This window comes from Capricornis sumatraensis, chromosome X (genome assembly GCF_032405125.1).
Source record: "Capricornis sumatraensis isolate serow.1 chromosome X, serow.2, whole genome shotgun sequence".
NCBI lineage: Eukaryota > Metazoa > Chordata > Mammalia > Artiodactyla > Bovidae > Capricornis > Capricornis sumatraensis.
Window position 1 is genome coordinate 25,991,736 of NC_091092.1, and position 17,851 is coordinate 26,009,586.

Here is a 17,851-nt window from a genome sequence, read left to right on the forward strand (position 1 = left end):
CATCTCACCCTATCCTCCCCTCCTCCCACGTCCATAAATCTATTCTCCATGTCTGTTTCTCCGTGCGGCCCAACAAATAAATTTTTCAGTATCATTTTTCTAGATTCTGTATATATGTGTCAGTATATGATATTTCTCTTTCTCTTTCTGACTTACTTCACTCTATATAATAGGCTCTAGGTTCATCCACCTCATCAGAACTGACTAAAATGTGTTCCATTTTATGGCTGAGTAATATTCCATCGTGTATATATACGACAACTTCTTTATCCATTCATCTGTCGATGGACATCTAGGTTGCTTCCACGTTCTAGCAGTTGTAAAGAGTGCTGCAGTGAACAATGGGATACATGTGTCTTTTTCAGTTTTGGTTTCCTCAGGGTATATGCCTAGGAGTGGGACTGCTGGGTCATATGGCAGTTTTATTCCTAGTTTTTAAAGGAATCTCCATACCGTCTTCCATAGTGGCTGTATCAATTTACATTCCCGCCAACAGTGCAAGAGCATTCCCTTTTCTCCACATGCTCTCCAGCATATACTGTTTGTAGACTTTTTGGTGATGGCCATTCTGACTGGTATGAGGTGATATCCTGGAGAATGTTCCATGTGCACTTGAGAAAAAGATGTATTCTTCTGCATTTGGATGGAATGTCCTGAAGATAGCAATGAGACCCATTTCATCTAATGTATCATTTAAGCCTTGTGTTTCGTTATTAATTTTCTGTTTTGATGATCTGTCCATTGGTGTGAGTGGGGTGTTAAAGTCTCCTACTCTTATTGTGTTACTGTCAAATTCTCCTCTTATGTCTGTTCGTGTTTACCTTATGTATTGAGGTGCTCCTATGTTGTGTGCATAGATATTTACAATTGTTACGTCATCCTGTTGGATTGATCCCTTGATCATTATGTAGTGTCCTTCCTTATCTCTTGTAATATTCTTTATCTTAAGGTCTACTTTGTCTGGTATGAGGATTGCTACCCCAGCTTTCTTTTGCTTTCCATTTGCCTGGAATATATTTTTTCATCCTCTCACTTTCGGTCTATATGTGTCTTTACGTCTGAAGTGGGTTTCTTGCAGATGGCATATACATGGGTCTTGTTTTTGTATCCGTTCAGCCAGTCTGTGTCTTTTGGTTGGAGTAATGAATCCGTTTGCACTTAAAGGGATTATTGATATATGCCTAATGCCATTGTCTTAATTGTTTGGGGTTTGTTTCTGTAGATCTTTTTCTTCTCTTGTATTTCCTGACTATATAATCCCTGTAACATTTGTTGTAAAGCTGGTTTGGTGGTACTGAATTCTCTTATCTTTTGCTTGTTTGAAAAGTTTTTGATTTCTCCATCAAATTTGAATGAGATCCTTGCCAGGTAGAGTAATCTTGGTTGTAGATTTTTCCATTTCAGTACCTTTAAATATATGGTGCCATCCCCTTCTGGCCTGCACAGTTTCGGCTGAAAGATCAGCTGTTACACGCATGGGGTTTCCCCTGTGTGTTACTTGTTGCTTTTCCCTTGCTGCTTTTAATATTCTTTCTTTGTGTTTAGTCTTGGTAGTTTGATTCGTATGTGTCTTGGCATGTTTCTCCTTGGGTTTATCCTGTATGGGACTCTTTGTGCCTCTTGGACTTGATTGACCATTTCCTTTTCCATGTTGGGGAAATTTTCAATTATAATCTCTTAAAAACTTTTCTCATACCCTTTCTTTTTCTCTTCTTCTGGGACCCCTATAATTCTAATGTTGGTGCATTTAATACTGTCCCAGAGGTCTCTGAGACTATCCTCAGTTATTTTCATTCTTTTTACTTTATTCTGCTCTTCAGCAGTTATTTCCACCACTTTATCTTCTGGCTAACTGATCCCTTCTTCTGCTTCAGATATTCTGCTATTAATTCCTTCTAGAGTATTTTTAATTTCAGTAATTGTGAAGTGATAGATGGAAGACTTCCTATAGCAGATTAACTACTCTACCGCTGTGCCTTCCCTTCCTGTCTATACAGAAGTATCTTGCCCAAAAAGATTTATTTAATCTGGTAAAACCATTGATGAGATTTTTTCAATGCCAGCTAGAAAACATTTATTCAATGTTCATTAATAGATGAAGATGCATAAACAGTAAGAAGCATTGTAGTTAGTGTTATGGTGATAAAAAGAAGATAGATTCCTATATAATGGGCTTAAATTCAATATTTCTAAAAAATAATATTGAAATTAGGCCCTAGCCTTATGTTGATTCCTATAATATGGGTAAATCCAATACTCCTGAGAATGATTTTGAGAGACTCTAGCTTCACACTCCCTGAAAAAAATCCATTGTGTACCCTGGAGCAGCTTAGTACTCACTTGCCAAGACATGTAAGCATGGAAGTTTGCAAGAAGCCTACGTTCTATGTACAGCTTATTTTCCACAAAGCAGACTGAATACATTCCAAAAGTAGCAGTCACTTGCCTGTTTCGAGGATTAGATAGTCACTTTTGTACTTTTTCTATGCCGACCTGTATTTTACTCAACGCTGTTTATGAGTAGAGGGTGCACATGTTTCTGTTTGTGTGTGTACAATTCGTCTATACTCCATTTTGTGAAAAGATCAACTTTATTTGCTGAATAGATTCTTGATATAATTTTCCTAGCATTTGGAAGTTTATAACATAAGGAACTGTTTAAATATAAAGCAAAAGAGTAAGTAATGCAGGTTGGCCTTGCCATTTTTATGGCCCAAATTGAGACCATCATCGTGAAATGAGTCATAATTTCAGTCATTCATTATACATGCTGGTCTTTATGTTTTTATCTAGCTTGGGTTCTCCAGAGCGGTACCCTAATCTTATGTTGATTGTGTATCCTCAGCGCACCCAGCTTAGTTTTAAGGAGAATACTGTAGGCACTTGATAGTTGATTGATTTCTGTTTTATGGCTTTTCAGATAATTATCTATGTTTTCCTATTTAGTTTCCCTCGGCCTTTTTCAAAGGAAGGGCAAACATGTGTGCTGCGTTTTGCTATGAGGTTTTAAAGTGCTGCACGTCACAGATTGGCTCAACCAGGAATGAAGCCTCTGCACTTTTGTATCTTCTGATGAGAAACAACTTTGAGTACACCAAAAGGAAAACCTTTTTAAGGACACATCTGCAGGTCAGTGAAAACCAAAGCTTCTCTTTCTTGTGTTCAATCTTTAGCCTCTCTATATTAAGGTATGGAGCTCTCCAGTCTAATACAAAGCTATTAGCCACAGGTGGCCATCTGGCACTTGAAATTGAGCTAGTCTGAATTCAGGACACATTGACTTTTGAAGACTACGTACAATGAAGTAAAATATCTCAATTGTTTTATATTGACTATGTGTTGAAATGATATTTTGGATATATTGGTTTAAGTAAAATAAAATTCACTTGTGTCATTTTAGTTTTTAATGTGGCTGCTAGACAATTTAATAGTACACATATGACTCATATCCTATTTCTACTGGACAACACTGCTTGAGAACATAGGTGTTAAGAGCAGAGATTCCAGATTCCACGAGTATCACACACTGTGTGACCTTAGCAAGGACTTCTTTACTCTCTTAGTACCTCAGATGCTTCGTAAGTAAAATACTGGTAAATATCCCTATCCACTTCGTATGGTTCTGGTGAGGATTAAACAAGATGATTAAGTAACAAATGAAGTACTTGTGTTTTTCATCTCCACCACGCCCACTTAGTTAAAAATAATGAGCGAAGTCTCAAGGTTTAGTGGAAAACATGGACTTTGAAATCAGACCTGCCTGGACTTAAATCATAGCTTAGCTACTTACTTAATATGTGACCCTGGGGATTTTACTCAGTCCATCTTAACTGTTTGCCTCATCTGTAAAATGAGGCCAACTATGTTTCAGCTTTGTCATGAGGGTTAAAAATAAAGTGTATGCAGTGCCAGGCACAAAATGCCTAGCTCATAATAGACACTTAGTATGTGGCAGTTGTTATTCAACATCTCCATAATTTTGTGCTTGTGTGATGAAACAGGTGTGAACTGAAACACAGTTGGGAGTTCTTGGCTCAGTTGCCGTCAGCTGTAACATGGGAAATGCTTGGTCATATTTCTATCTTTACTGCCATGGTCAGTCCCATTGCAGTTGTTTATTGGAGACTGGGTTATACATGAGGAAATGGCCATAAGTAGCTTTTTAGAAACGTCATCAGTGAGGTTAAAATCTGATAGAAGTATATGCTTTCTGTAAAAATCTTCTATCTGATTATATTTTGATCCTTGGTCTAACATTATATGTTAGAGTATCTCATATTTGCTTTCATAGAGATGTCACTTGAATACCACCTTCCTCCAAAGCATTTCTGCAATTAGTGTGCTGATGTTTTTGAACTTCCCCATTAGGGTCCATCCTTCTGGGTTGAAACATCAATTTCTCTCAAGTCCTATATTCAAATAAAATGAATTCATAAGTTGCAGACTTAGAACCATGTCTAAGTGCTCAATAAACTGGTTAAGTAGTAATATTGTGTGTATGATTGTTTTCATCCTCATAACAGCTCTATAATGTAGGTATTGTTGTTATCCCTATATTGCCTTTAAGGAAAGTGAGAAACAGGAGGGTTCATTCACTTTCTCAAAGCCATTCAGTGAATAATTGATAAAGTCAAAGTTTGAATCTAGGGCACTTGGACTCAAGAGCTTGCACACAACTCCTATAGTATCTTGCTTCTCAGATCAGGAGTAAAGCTTCTGGCCACGAACACTTTAGCCTGAATCATATAAGCCTTCATTAAAAGGAGCCTGAGAGATTAAAAAGCACCATGCATACGTGCTCAGTTGCTTCAGTCATGTCTGGGCTCTTTGCAACCCTGTGGACTGTAGAACGCCAGGCTCCTGTCTCCGTGGGATTCTCTAGCCAGAGGAGTTGCCATGCCTTCCTCCAGGAATTGTTCCCAACCCAGGGATCAAACTGACATCTTCTGCATCTCCTGCATTGAAGGCAGATTCTTTACTGCTGAGCCAACGGTGAAGCCTAAAAGCACCATTACATGGCATTATACTGTTATCATTATGTAGTGTATATGCTATAACATATACTACTGTCTAAACTATTTAGATAGACCCTAGTCAGAAACAAAGAAAGGAGCTGAGGTACTGGAGTTGGACGTCTGCACATTGAGATAGACTAGGGAAAAGGAATTTGAAACCATCAAAGAAATGTCCTTTATTCCCAACTTTGCTAAAACTACTTGCTAGCAAATGTATTGAAGGTAAATACCTGACCAGCATTGTATCAGTTCACTAATTATGAAAATGGTTTCAGACCTAGATGTGCTGTGTGTTTCAAAAGTTTTTCACATCAAACTAAGAAAAGTCCTGATCAAATTTGAAATTAGGAACCTCCATTGATCTATAATTCTGTTTTTGTGCCAATACCATACTGTCTTGATTACTGTAGCTTTGTAGTATAGTCTGAAGTCAGCAAGGTTGATTCCTCTAGCTCCGTTTTTCTTTTTCAAGATTGCTTTGGCTATTTGGGGTCTGTTGTCTTTCCATACATATTGTGAAATTTTTTGTTCTAGTTCTGTGAAAACTGCCATTGGTAATTTGATAGGGATTGCACTGAATCTGTAGATTGCCTTTGGTAGTATGGTCATTTTCATAATATTGATTCTTGTGATCCAAGAACATGGTATATCTCTCCATCTATTTGTGTTTTGATTTTCTCATCAGTGTCTTAGAGTTTCCTTCATTTCAGTCTTTTGTCTCGTTAGGTAGGTTGACTCAGTTCGGTTCAGTTCAGTTCAGTTGCTCAGTCATGTCCGACTCTTTGCGACCCCATGAATGGCAGCACGCCAGGCCTCCCTGTCCATCACCATCTCCCGGAGCTCCCTCAGACTCACGTCCATTGAGTCCGTGATGCCATCCAGCCATCTCATCCTCGGTCGACGCCTTCTCCTCCTGCCCCCAATCCCTCCCAGCATCAGAGTCTTTTCCAAAGAGTCAACTCTTCGCATGAGGTATCCAAAGTACTGAAGCTTCAGCTTTAGCATCATTCCTTCCAAAGAAATCCCAGGGCTGATCTCCTTCAGAATGGACTGGTTGGATCTCCTTGCAGTTCAAGGGATTCTCAAGAGTCTTCTCCAACACCACAGTTCAAAAGCATCAATTCTTCGGCGCTCAGCCTTCTTCACAGTCCAACTCTCACATCCATGCATGACCACAGGAGAAACCATAGCCTTGGCTAGATGGACCTTAGTCGGCAAAGTAATGTCTCTGCTTTTGAATATACTATCTAGGTTGGTCATAACTTTTCTTCCAAGGAGTAAGCGTCTTTTAATTTCATGGCTGCAGTCACCATCTGCAGTGGTTTTGGAGACCCAAAAAATAAAGTCTGACACTGTTTCTACTGTTTCCCCATCTATGTTCCATGAATTGATGGGCCCGGATGCCATGATCTTCGTTTTCTGAATGTTGAGCTTTAAGCCAACTTTTTCGCTCTTCTCTTTCACTTTCATCAAGAGGCTTTTTAGCTCCTCTTCACTTTCTGCCATAAGGGTGGTGTCATCTGCATATCTGAAGTTATTGATATTTCTCCCGGCAATCTTGATTCCAGCTTGTGTTTCTTCCAGTCCAGTGTTTCTCATGATGTACTCTGCATAGAAGTTAAATAAGCAGGGTGACAATATACAGCCTTGACGTACTCCTTTTCCTATTTGAAACCAGTCTGTTGTTCCATGTCCAGTTCTAACTGTTGCTTCCTGACCTGCATACAGATTTCTCAAGAGGCAGGTCAGGTGGTCTGGTATTCCCATCTCTTTCAGAATTTTCCACAGTTGATTGTGATCCACACAGTCAAAGGCTTTGGCATAGTCAATAAAGCAGAAAGAGATGTTTTTCTGGGACTCTCTTGCTTTTTCCATGATCCAGCGGATGTTGGCAATTTGATCTCTGGTTCCTCTGCCTTTTCTAAAACCAGCTTGAACATCAGGGAGTTCTCAGTTCACGTATTGCTGAAGTCTGGCTTGGAGAATTTTGAGCATTACTTTACTAGCATGTGAGATGAGTGCAATTGTGCGGTAGTTTGAGCATTCTTTGGCATTGCCTTTCTTTGGGATTGGAATGAAAACTGACCTTTTCCAGTCCTGTGGCCACTGCTAGGTTGACTCCTAGGTATTTTATTCTTTTTGTTGAAGTAGTGAATGGAGTTGCTCCTTAATTTCTCTTTCTGATTTTTCATTGTTACTGTATAGGAATGCAAGGGATTTCTGTGTATTAATTTTGTAACCTGCAACTTTACTAAAGTTGCTATTTCTTTTTTTTTTATGATATGACTTTGTCGTTAGCTTTTTAAAAATTAATTACTTTATTTTAATTGGAGGCTAATTACTTTACAATATTTAGTGATTTTTGCCATACATTGACATGAATCAGCCATGGTTGTATAAGTGTTCCCCATCTTCAACCCCCCTCCCACCTCCCTCCCCATCCCATCCTTCTGGGTCATCCCAGGGCACCAGCCCTGAACACCCTGTCTCATGCATCGAACCTGGACTGGCGATCTGTTTCACATATGATAATATACATGTTTCAATGCTATTCTCTCAAAGCATCCCACCCTCGCCTTCTCCCACAGAGTCCAAAAGACTGTTCATTATATCTGTGTCTCTTTTGCTGTCTTGCATATAGATCATCGTTACCATCTTTCTAAAGTCCATATATATGCGTTAGTATAACGTATTGGTGTTTTTCTGACTTATTTCACCCTGTATAATAGGCTCCAGGTCCATCTACCTCGTTAGAACTGATTCAAATGCATTATTTTTAATGGCTGAGTAATATTCCATCGTGTATACGTACCACAGCTTTATTATCCATTTGTCTACCGATGGACATCTAGGTTGCTTCCATGTCCTGGCGATTGTAAACAGTGCTGCAGTGAACATTGGGGTACACGTGTCTCTTTCAGTTCTGGTTTCCTCGGTGTGTATGCCCAGCAGTGGGATTGCTGGGTCATATGGCAATTCTATTTCCAGTCTTTTAAGGAATCTCCACACTGTTCTCCATGTGGCTGTACTAGTTTACCTTCCCACCAACAGTGTAAGAAGGTTCCCTTTGCTCTGCACCCTCTCCAGCATTTACTGTTTGTAGACTTTTGATAGCAGCCATTCTGACTGGCGTGAGATGATACCTCATTGTGGTTTTGATTTGCATTTCTCTGATAATGAGTGATATTGAACATCTTTTCGTGTGTTTGTTAGCCATCTGTATGTCTTTTTTGGAGAAATGTTTGTTTAGTTCTTCAGCCCATTTTTTGAATGGGTCGTATATTTTTCTGGAATTGAGCTGCATGAGCTGCTTGTATATTTTTGAGATTAATTCTTTGTCAGTTGCTTCATTTGCTATGTCGTTAGCTTTTTACAATTTTTTTCTTTCTTTTTGCCCGTGCTGGGTTCTTCATTGCTGTGCAGGCTTTCTCTCGTTGTGGCAAGCAGGGGCTAATCTTCATTGTTGTGCCAGCTTCTCATTGCATTGGCTTCTCTTGTTGCAGAGCATGGGCTCTCGGATGCTCAGGCTTCAGTAGCCATGGCATGTGGGCTCAGTAGTTGTAGCTCACGGGCTTTAGAGTGCAGGCTCAATAGTTGTGGCACAGATTTACTTGATTCACAGCATGTGGGATCTTCCTGGACCAGGGATTGAACCCATATCTCCTGCATTGACAGGCAGATTCTTTACCACTGAGCCCCCAGGCCAGCCCCTAAAGTTGCTGTTTCAATAGAAGAATTTAAACCACTCATGTAGGAGGAAAATAGATTTTGATGGAACTCTGTAAAATCTCTAAAAGAAGCATTTTGTATGAGTGCTTATGGGTTGGTACATTGAAGAAAAGAAGCAGCATGTATTCAAAAGACATTTGAAAAATAATATTGAAAAAAAGACATTTCTTCTTTCCACAGATAATAATTGCTGTAAGCCAGTTGATAGTGGATGTAGCACTAAGTGGAGGATCAAGATTTCAGGAGTCTTTATTCATTATCAATAACTTTGCAAACAGTGACAGACCTATGAAGGTATGTTCTCACTTTAAGTGACAAATTAGACCCATGTTCAATGTTAGGGGCGTTTCACTCCTCAAGTTAAACTGCGCTTTGCATTCACAACATTTATATAGTATCAAGTGTACAGAATGTGAGCTTCACAGGTCAAGGCTTTGTTTCGTACATCCCTGTACCTCTAGCACCTAGAATACTGCCAGGTACACAGTAAACATTCAGTATTAGTTGAATGAGTGAATGAACGACTATACTATGTATACATAATTATGATATAATTTTAATTTTCTCTGGGCTTGATATTTAAACTTACTTAGAAAAGAAATGTGTTTTTTTCCCCCCTCAACCGTTGTTCCCATTTATGCTGCTGCTGCTGCTAAGTCACTTCAGTCATGTCCGACTCTGTGTGACCCCCATAGACGGCAGCCCACCAGGCTCCCCCGTCCTTGGGATTCTCCAAGCAAGAACACTGGAGTGGGTTGCCATTTCCTTCTCCAATGCATGAAAGTGAAAACTGAAAATGAAGTCACTCAGTTGTGTCCGACTCCTAGCGACCCCATGGACTGCAGCCCACCAGGCCCCTCCATCCATGGGATTTTCCAGGCAAGAGTACTGGAGTGGGGTGCCATTGCCTTCTCTGGTTCCCATTTATAAGATTGGCTAATTAAGCACTGAGTTGGACATTTCACAAAACTTCACTTACTAGAGTAGCTAACAGCTGCCTGATCCTTTGCCAGCAGATGAGGAATGGCACAAGAGGGATTCATTACTTGATGATTTTCTGAGCTTAAAGAATCATCTGTTAACTGGGGCCTTCCAGAGATACTTATTGGCAAACCCACGTCCAAGGCTGTTGTTCTTAGGCAATAGTTGGCTGAGGCCAAACCCACGACCCTGAACACCGTTAGTCTTTCCTACCTATATACTTCAAACCTAAAACGTTGTAAAAGTTCATGCGGCGGGGTCCAGCCCCCGCAGGATCCAGGGAAACCTGAAAGAGAAACGGTGTCAGGGATTGATTTAGAGAGAGAAGGAAAGAAAGTTGAAGATAAGAAAATAGAGGAGAGAAAGAGGCTGATATTCCTTGGTTTACATAGAAAGCCAATCAAACTCCGAGACAAGAAGTTTGCCCTGTTCACAGAGGCCCCAGGTGCCCTCCCGGTCTCCCGAGGGAGTGAAGATGCAGAACGTCTTCCCGTTGAGGTCTTAGAAACCTGGGCAAATAAGTGAATGCAGGGAGCCCCTATGCTCCAAGGTATCAGCCTGAAAAAGAGGGAGAGGGAGAGAGAGAGAAAAAAAAAAAAAGAAGAAAAAACACGGGGTGACCAAGCTACTTCGGAGAGCGAGGCCCAAAAGCTTTATTTTTCAAAAGGTACTTTTATACCTTGCCTTATACATAGCGGGAAATGAAAGATGCAAGGTCATACAGAGTCAGCCCAAACATTCCAGCAGTTTTGCCCTTATCGAAACCAGGATTTTTCTGCATACCTTTGCCACAAATGATGTTGTGTACAGTATCTTCTGGCCTTGGAGGCCTGTGAACATTTTATGATCCTCTTTTGATAAAGGCTGCTCAACCGGAAAACTTATTTTCCCTCAAAGTGTCTTTTCTTTATATTTCTAATCTATGTCAGCCTCAGAAAGTGCCAGACAGAGTTATGTTTTTCACAGAGCAAAGGTGCAGTGAGTTACAAGAAAGAACCAATTAGCTCAAAAGTCTGATATGGTTAAATTCAAGGCTACACTTGTTTTTCTTGCATTCTCACTATGTTAACTAATGCATTCCCAGGTGCACAGTGGATAAGAGATATGGGAACTTAGCAACAAGCATTGGCCCAATAATGGAATCCTTCATCAGCACTAGCATTACTCTAATAACTCTTAACTCTTTCAAAGGCTCTATGTTTTAGGCTTTCCATGCCTCTCACAGTTGGGAGGCTGTAAATAATCACATGCGTAGCTGTAAGAGTCTGGATATACCTGCCGAGCAAGCTAGTATGTTAACAGAAGGAGTTTGATTTGAAATATTCCTCTCATGTCCAGGAGACTTATTAGCTATAGCCCTAAGTTGATTTTCTCCAGAGAAAAGTGGTCAGGGTTAGCCCCCTGTTAATGTCAGAGGAGTTGGTGAAAGTCATGAAACAGTAAAACAGACAGATTCTGGTTTTGGGGTAGATGCTCGAGAAAGCCTAGGGAGCTCCTTGAGTTCTGAAGCCTTGCTTAACAGTTCTCTTCCACATGACCTTGTCATGGGTGGGAACTCCCGTGGTGGCTTCCGGCATTCATGTGTTGTTTTGTTGCATGGACAGTAGGTTCTGTTCTTCAGTGATATATGTGTACAAGGGAAGAAGATTCCGTTGCCAACAGAGAATGTTTCCTCCCAGAGGAATCATCCCCATTCTTGGGAGAGGTCATCTTCCAGCATAATTTGACAATTTGTGTAAAATCTGGAAAAAAAAAAAGTTTACAGTCACAGCATACTTGATGTTTGGGACGTGTTGAATCTTTGTACCAAAACATATTCCCATAGGAATGTTGCTTAGACTGAAAAAACAACAGCAACAACAACAAAAACACACAAACAACACTGAATAGTACCAGCCATTCTCGGGCTGGGAAAGTTTGCTTTTCAGCCAGTTCTACTGGTTCCCTAAGAAATCAGTATATGCTCCATCTAATCCCAACAGCACAGAAATAGCTTATGTCATTTAGTATCTTTTACTCATACCCTAAGAGTTTATTTTCCTAGGGTTTTTTTACCATCCTTAATTCCATGTTATATAAAAGTTAGACTACCACCTTTTTCAAAGTAAATGGGGTCTGTTTTAGACCTCCTTGATAGGAAGTCTTTTTCATGACTCATTTGTGAGATGACAGTTTTATTCTGGTAGGGCAATCATTACCAATAAACTCTTACAACAAAGGTATAGCTTTCTCCCAGTAAATGAAATCTCTACTAATGTAGAGGAAGAGAAGAAGAATCTCTTCTATTGCGTATATATCTATACACACACACACACACACACACATGTGCACACACACATATGGACAATCATTTTTAAAGAAGACACTTTTGAATATAATTTTCTCCACCTTTGGTGGTATTCACATTGAAAAGCTGCCTAAGGCCTGTACCTGTCCCTACTCCTCTTCTCAGATCCCTACATATAATTGTGATTACTCTGCTGGAGTGAATAGGAAGCCATAGGACTGACAAAGAGGAAAATCTAACTTTGTGCTTTTGAGGACTAAAGCAATGCTTTAAGAGAAAGTAATGATCTCTTTAAACTCTTCAGAGTGTTCTGTGATTCATAAACTCTTCTTTGCATAATTGAAAATGTCTACAGTATGGTTTTCACATCAAAGCACATGGCCATCGGTAGATGGAAGAGTGACTAAGGTCATGAGTTCTGTAGCCCAACTGCCTGAGTGTCAGTCCTGTCTCTACCACCTACCAACTTCACAGCTTTGGCCAAACTACATAACTGCTGTGTACATTGGTTTTCCCATTGGTGAAATGCATTATAATAGTCCTTAATTCATAATGTTGTTCTAAAGTTTAAAACATGTAAAGTGCTTAGGCCACTCCTTGGCGGATAGTATGATATCAATTTTTAGTGACTGTTGTAACTAAAATTAAACAATAAAGGCGAATATGGATTACCTTCTTGGCAATCAAATTGACAGCAGAGGAGGTGGGGTGCAAAACCAGGTAGTCTGGCTCCAGAGTTCATGCTTTTATGTGTTAGGAATATACTGCCATCAAACTCACTGGCTTTGAAGCCTGAGAGAGTAGACTATTTTTTTTAAAGAATTAATGTAAAACTCTTTAGGCATGCCCACATGCCAAGAACCAAGAACCAAATACTGAGGTCTCTGACAAGGGGTAAAAGTTCTATGTTATTCCCAAGATGGGCTGCTTAGGCTTAGAGCACACCAATAATATTGATAAGTATGTCTTTTTTGCCTGTTCTGATATTGCACAACTGCTTTTCCCTCAGAAGTCAAAGACTTGACCAAGAGAGTCTGTACTGTTCTTATGGCCACAGCTCAAATGAAGGAGCATGAGAAGGACCCCGAAATGCTAATTGATCTCCAGTATAGCTTAGCCAAGTCCTACACAAGTATCTCAGAGCTCAGGAAAACCTGGCTTGGTAGCATGGCCAAGATTCATATAAAAAATGGAGATTTTTCAGAGGTGACTACTTATGACTTTGTTCGAAACACAAGCCGTCCCAAAGCCCTGGAGCACAATCTCACGGTTCCTTCGTTGTCTCCTTTTTCAGGCAGCAATGTGTTATGTCCACATAGCAGTTTTGGTTGCAGAGTTTCTTTATCAAAAAAGTGAGATATTTCTATTCTTAGGGATGGGGAGAACTTCAGTTAGCCCAAGGAGTTTTATCTTTGTAGCTTGCAGCTATGAATGGGATATGATTGAGCTCTGAAAAATATGCTCCCCTTTCATCTCACTCACTGTTGAACAGAAGTTGTTCTAAAAGAAAACTGGATTGTTCATTTGCCTTCTGCTTTCATTAAGAGTACACGAATAAGTTAAATAGTACAGGGCCAGGCCTGATGCTCAATGTTTGTTTCCCAAGACTGTCTCCCTGGAAGACTGCCACAGATTAAATTCTTCTCAGGGCTTATGGGAAGCTCTGGATACCATACGTAACTTATTTTCCCCTGTCTGCCCCAACGTTACCAACAACTGTCCATGAATTCTATCTGTACAGCCATTTTAGTATAACAGAATCTTGGTATTAAAAGGGAGTTGAGAGGACATCCCTGCACTCCCAGTGCAGGGCTCATGTTCTGTCCCTGGTCAGGGAATCAGATCCTGCATGCCGCAACTAAAGGTCTCACCTGCTACAGCTAAGACCCAGTGCAGGCAAATAACGAAAGAAATATATTTTTAAAAATGCTAAAAGACAAAAAAGGGAGTTCACACATCAGCTAGATGGCCCTGTAATATGTCGTTTGTTTGTATACCCATCTCAAGAACAATTTGGCATCCATACATGGATGAAGTGCCTTTGTGGGAGCTGTGGGATCCAGCCCCACATACCAAGGGACCTGGAGGAATTTTACCCACCCATGTATCAGGTAATGGGCAGACAGACCTGTGTGCTGTCTGTGGACCTTGCAGTGGCCTATGAGCTGGCTCCAGCCCCTGTCAGCTGCAGTCTAGGATCCCCTGGGGAACACTTGTTTTCGATAACCACCCGCAGACAAGAAAGCCTTGGGGGAAGTCCAGAAGTCCAGTGGAGAAGTTCCAGCATGCTATTGGAGCAAAAATTATACAAGTTTGAATGCACTGAAGAGGGTCAGAGGAATAGTTTGATTTATTCATGTCACCTTTTCCACAAGGTGGCACAGCTCAGTGCCAAGAGAGACTTTCTCACCCTTGATTTCTAACGCAGGGAAAAGTGAGAGCATATGAAGGGGTGCTGTGTTTCCCAGCAGCACAGGATGCTCCCAAAGAGGCCCATTTCTCTCTTGCTCTATCCAGAGTACTGAGTTGTGAGCTGAATGACAGAGGCAGGAAGAGGCTGAGAGAGCAGCAGATAGGATTCTTAGAGGTCGTTACACGCAAACAGACCCTACTAACCATGGACTCCATGAAAAAGCCTGCCAACACATCCCTAGAGATATTTAGCCTGTGGATCCTCCACTGGCCCACAGGCACCCCCTGTGCTCCATGTGCCTCAACCACACTCTCTTCCATCCTGTAACTGGATCTATGTGCTTGCTGCTGAAGGCAGTGAGAGCCAGCTCTGGCAGGTGGATACTGAGCATGTGCAGAAAGCCAGCCAGAGTTTGTGGGCCAGGGAGAGAACACAAGTAGCACCACCCTTGGGAAATCAAATGGGAGGCTGTTAGCACCTGCCCTGGTATCTTACATGATGGAGAAAAGACATATGTGCTCATGAATTCTGTCATATGTGGGAGCCAGAATCGCAGAGCAGGTGTATCCATCCAACGTCTGTGAAAGCCTCAGAATCCCTAGCAGGACAGATGGAAAGTATTTCTCACCCAAAATCAGCCAGTAAAATTGGATGAAGGTGGCAGCTATTTCAAATGTGAAGATAGCAATGCAAAATTTCAAGGAACATGAAAATTGAAGGAACTATGACACTACCAAAGGATCACAATAATCTTGTAGTAAGAAAAACATGGAGATCTGCAGCTTATCCAATAAAGAATTCAAACTAGCTTTTCTAAGGAAGCTCAATGAGCTACAATAAAACAGAAAATTTAGTAAAATCAGGAAAATAATACACAGACAGAATGAGTAAACAGAGATGGAAATCTCAGAACAAGAACCAAGCATTTTCTGGTGCTTATGAATACAATGAATGAAGTGAAAACTGAAAGAGAGAGTATTAAACACAGAATGGATCAAGCAGAAGAAATAGTCTGAATTAAATTTTGGTCAAAGTGTATACATTTCTACCTACAAGGTGAATATGTTCTGGATATCTAATGTGTATAGTGATTATAGTGAACAAGATTGGGTTATATACTTGAAAGTTGCTAAGAAAGTAGATCTTAAATATTTTGAAATTACCGAGTCAGAGGAGAAAGAAGAAAAATGAAAAAGAGTGAAGAAAGCCTATATGATCTATGGGATGCTATCAGCAGAAGTGGCTCATAGAGGGTAGAATGATATTTTTCAAGTCCTGACAGAAAAAAATAACTGCCAACCAAGAATACTCCATCCAGCAAAGTTGTCCGAGAAATGGACAGATGAGCACTTTTCCAGGCAAACAAAAGTTGAGGGAGTCCATCACCACTAGACCTGTCTTCCAAGAAATGCTGAGAAAAGTTCTTCAACTTGAAATGAAAGGATGCTAATTAGTATTATGGAAACCTGAAATGGATCCATATGAATGGATGAAGAAGACAAGGCACATGTCGTCAATGGAAAGAAGGGAATCCTACCATTTGTGACAACACAGCTGGACCTTGAGGCTATCATGCTAAGTGAAATAAGTTCGAGAAAGACAAATACTGTATGATCTCACTGATATGTGGACTCTGAAAAAGCCAAACTTGTAGCTGCAGAAAGTAGAATGGCGGTAGCCAGAGGGATGGCAAAAATAGGGTGATTTTGGTCAAAGGGTACAAATTTGTACTTAGAAGATGACTATGTCCTGGATATCTAATGTGTATAGTGATTATAGTGAACAAGATTGTGTTATATACGTGAAAGTTGCTAAGAAAGTAAATCTTAAATATTTTCACTCTGTCTGAAAAGGTAATTATGTGTGGTGATGAACTTTAATGTGGTACTCATTTTGCAATATCTGCATGTATCCAGTCAACACATACACCTTAAACTTTACATAGTTTTCAATATCAATTATGTCTCAATAGAGCTGGGGCTGGTTGCAGGGGTGGGAGGGGGCCACAAATGGAATCACGGTCTTAAAGGGCTTGGGATTTGGCCAGTCTAATTCAGGAATCTGCCTGAAAGCTTCTCTTTCCAAAACTAGTATTGTTGACTACTGTAACAGCTACTTAAATAGTAAGACAGTTGACTTAGGAGAATAGATACACATATATGTATGGCTGAGCCCTTTGCTGTCTATCTGAAACTGTCACCGCATTGTTATTCAGCTCTATTCCAATACAAAATAAAAAGTTTTTTTAAAAGTTGATTGCCATTGGGCACTGCAAAGAAACCTCCCACTGTCTATCATAATTGCCAAATTATTGGGTTGGCCAAAAGCTTCATTTGGGTTTTTTGTAATATCATATGGAAAACCCTGAAAGCACTTTTTGGCCAATCCGGTATTTCCTTGAAGGCTGTCAAATGAGTAACATTACTGCAAAATGAAACCATCTTGTGGGAGTCACATTAGTGTGGTTTTGACTACGAGAAAACTACCTTGTTTTATTTTTTAATTCTGGAATTTCTACAGTTAGCTATATATTTTTTTCCCAAAGGAAATAGGATGACTAAAATGATTCATTTTACTTGTATTTAAATTTCACACTTGGGGACTAAATTTCTTTTCAACAATGATATGTTTCAAATTGGTATCCTCTAGTATTTTCTTTTTAATTCATACGTGGTTGTAAAATGGAGAAGTAGATTAATTATCAAAAGCAGGCCTCATTTGAGGTTTTTTTTTTTTTCCAACATCACTAGTATGCCTGTGAAATTGCCATAAAAACAAATATTGAAATTGCACACCTGCAGTTACAAATAAACTAACTAATATGAGACCCCTAAACACAGTACCTAATAAAGATTTAGGTGTGTCTTTCAGATATATCAGGTTAATATTGTGTCATCTTTTCAGTTATTAGAAATTTGAAATGAGTTTTATGTCTACTAAGAATAAACCTATACCTGTTAGATACTGAAAATAGTTAAATGTAATAAGGTATTTCCTCAGAATTTTTTTCACAAGTGTAAAGACCTTAAAACAAAGCAAAAATGAAGAATTATTTATCTCCATTATCAGTACTTAAGCTTTCAGAATTATAACTATAGTATTGAAGAAAAGAGCAAATATATATAAATATTGCTGTGAGATTTTTTTGGACATTGGCTTGAGGCAGACAGCCTGAACACCAAACAATGTGACATATTTCAATAAGTGAAACAGTCCTTTTCAACTAATCATTTAAATATTTATTTCACAGTACTTTCAAGGTTTTTTGTTTGTTTGTTTTTCTTTGTTTTTTTTTCTTTTTTAGAATTTATCCTTCATAGAAATCAAAGAGCCCTTCTCTGAGTAGGAAAAAATGATATTTTGCATTTTAACAAAAAGTAAAGTTAAATTTAGGACAAGATTACTTATGTATTTATAGGTGCTATC